The sequence below is a fragment of the Aplysia californica genome, unplaced genomic scaffold (assembly GCF_000002075.1).
Source record: "Aplysia californica isolate F4 #8 unplaced genomic scaffold, AplCal3.0 scaffold00162, whole genome shotgun sequence".
Taxonomy (NCBI): domain Eukaryota; kingdom Metazoa; phylum Mollusca; class Gastropoda; order Aplysiida; family Aplysiidae; genus Aplysia; species Aplysia californica.
In genome coordinates, this window is record NW_004797432.1 from 408,597 (window position 1) to 411,563 (window position 2,967).

General features: G+C 43.7%; 1 protein-coding gene across 1 annotated transcript in view; it reads left to right on the plus strand.

The window, feature by feature from the left end:
* The window catches only part of LOC101852320 (RNA-binding motif, single-stranded-interacting protein 1), a gene marked incomplete in the record, with an annotated part of 216,912 nt that overhangs the window by 2,437 nt on the left and 211,508 nt on the right, over nucleotides 1–2,967 (plus strand).

The following is a 2,967-nucleotide window of genomic DNA, read 5'->3' on the forward strand; positions in this document are numbered from 1 at the left end:
CCCCCCACCCCCCAACCAAGGTCAAAAGAAAAGATGTCTTTTGTCCCAGACCCAATCAAGATCTCTCTCTTGTTCGCATGTTTTTGTTCGAGCTGTTCCCAATTTTAGTTGTGTATACTTGTTATTGCCTCTTACTAACCACCTCATCCCTCGCCCAAGGAGAAAAAAAACAAAAAAAACAAAAAGACTAAGACCAAAAAAAAATAATAAAAGATGCTCTGCTTGCTTGTTCCATCGGTACGAATGCTTTTACACCTGCTTGTCTTGCAGGCAGTTGGTAGACACCCTGGTGTGGTCAAATCCTACTTCTTCTGAAAGCTTCGGTTGTTAGAATTACATGTAGTTCCTTTATTAAGGGGAGCCATTATCAGGTTAATTCACTGTAAACCACAGATTCACAATGTCCGTATTTTCCTACGATTTGGTGTCTTCAGAGGGGTGCGGGGATGTAAACAGCACTGGGCGACTCAGTGATACTACCAGATGATGTGAGACCAGTCTCTCTCTGTATTTGTCTCTCCCTCTTTCTTTATCTCTGTCTTTCATGCTAGCCCTCCTTCTCTCTCTTTGTTTCTCACTTTCTGTCTCTTTCTTTTTCACTCTCCTTCTCTCACTTTCTTTGCTTACTTTATCTCTCTCCCTCCCTCCATACCCCTCTCTCTCCCTCTTCCCCTCCTGCCATCTCGCCCTCTGTCCTGCAGTCGATCTCTCATCCCGCCCCTTCCTCTCGTACCCCATGCTGTATCCAGCGAACCGCCTGGGGGCTCACAGCTCGCTATGGCGAACCGGAAGTAAATCAAATCAGGTGTCTCTGCCAGATCTCCCTGCGATCCGTTAAGGCTTTTGTCCACCCCTGACCACACGGAGGGGTTGGCGGGGGTGATAGAGGGTGTGTGGGGGGTGATAGAGGGTGTGTGGGGGTGAGGGGGTCGGGTGTGTGTTTCCATCCTCAGACTGGAATGAGATTGTTCACTAATGACGAACGAGTGTCCCTGATCCTTTCAGACTATTGTCCTGTCAGCCTCTCCAAACTGGCGGGTGGTTTGGGTGCTCTGCAGCTGTAGACTGGTCTCTCTTTTTCTTTCGTTTCCAAAGTTATTTTGTCCTGATTTGTTTGCTGTGGAGTGTTCTCGTCGTAAACAACAACAACAGCAACAACAACAACAACACGACAGCAACAACAATTACAGTAACAACAACTACAACAGCGACGACAGCAACAACAATAACAACGACGACGATGATGTCGACGACAACATAAAAACAATACCAATAACAGCAATGACGACGACAGCAACAACAACAAGAACAGCAACGACGTCGATCACAACGACTGCAACGACAACAACATCAACAACACCAGCAACAACAAGAAAAACAATAACAACAACAACAACAACAACATCAACAACGACGACAACAATAACTACAACAGGAGCGTTATCTTCTTCGCGATATTGTTTTAAGCGAGTATGTTGGACTGTCTCAAACCTGCTGTCATCTTTGTCGAGAAAGGGATACGCAGACGATGCAAGGGTTTGGAAGTCGAAGGTCAAATTAATGGTTCAACGTGTGTTTCGCTGCATATCGGGATTTTTTTCTCCTGAAATATCCTCCCCCCTGTTGAGAACGTTCCCTACTTATCGATTCCGTATCCATAGTAACAAAGCACCGCTTCCTTTTTTTTTCTTCGCTGCTGCCTCATTCACGGCGTTGCTTTCCGAATTCATGCCGGCCTCAGTGGTGTCATGGTTAGGTCCTTCATCTCCATTTAAAATATTCGAGTTTAGTTTCCAGACTGTCTTCTTCTCAGCAAAGGTGGACCGCAACAGTTTGGTCAAAACTACCAGGCTCTAATATTATTTAAGTTATGTCTGTGGAGAATCTGTGGAGACTTGAAACGATATCAATCGTTCATGTTCATCCAAACTCGTGTAATTTGTACAACTATATTTTCTGGGACAAAAATCGTCCCATCTTATGTTTTATTTCCTTTTATTGTTCTATGCACGGTTTCCCGGGTGAACATAGCCTCACACTGTGCCTATATTTTGGCACCAAGAATTTGGTCTTTGTACTTTATTATTTTTTCTGAGCCTTTTAAAGGCTTCCTGATTGTTATCACAAGAGGAAGAAGACCACCATGAGAAGTGTTCTCGGTCCCTGCCGGACGCGATTTGTTAAACTTGTTTTTGTGGATATTACGTTAATGTTTGTTTGGGCTTTTTTCCCAGGAGGGTGGATTGTTTATTTTGTTTTCTGTTTTGTTTAAAAATAGAAACTCTTTAATTCCTTCCCAACTCTCCTTATTTTTGGTACATTGTTCGTGTCTCTAAAAAATAACCGGGTCTCAATATTTGTGAGGAAGAAATTCCATTTCATTTCTCAGTCGAATGACGGCCCAGCACGACTTCGATTCGTCTTTTCGTACGCACACCCTGAATCAGTGATACCCTCTGTGCCTGTTCATTGTGCGTCTCCAGCACTGAGGTGTGACTGAATGTGTGTGTACCGGGTAACTCGTTAGTCGTATACATTTACCGACATCTTTTGGAGACCAAATCCTAGTTTGCAAGTGTGTCTGTCTGACAATGGGGCTGAATGTTGGAATAATGACATTGTGTCCACATCTCCGTTTTTAGAGAACTGTGGGAACTTCACATCCGTTTCTTCCGTCCTTCATATCTTTCTCTCTCTCTCTCTCTCGTCTCTCTTTCTTACTCTCTCTTTTTCTCTCTCTATCTCTTTTACACACACACACTCACACACACGCACACTCACATACACACACACAACACACACACACACACACACACACACACACACACACGCACATACACACATACAAACATACATACATACATACATACATACATACATACATACATACATACATACATACGTACATACACACAAACCTTGTCCCTCTCCAGCTTTTTCTTGTTCTTCTCCGATTTGCTTACCTCT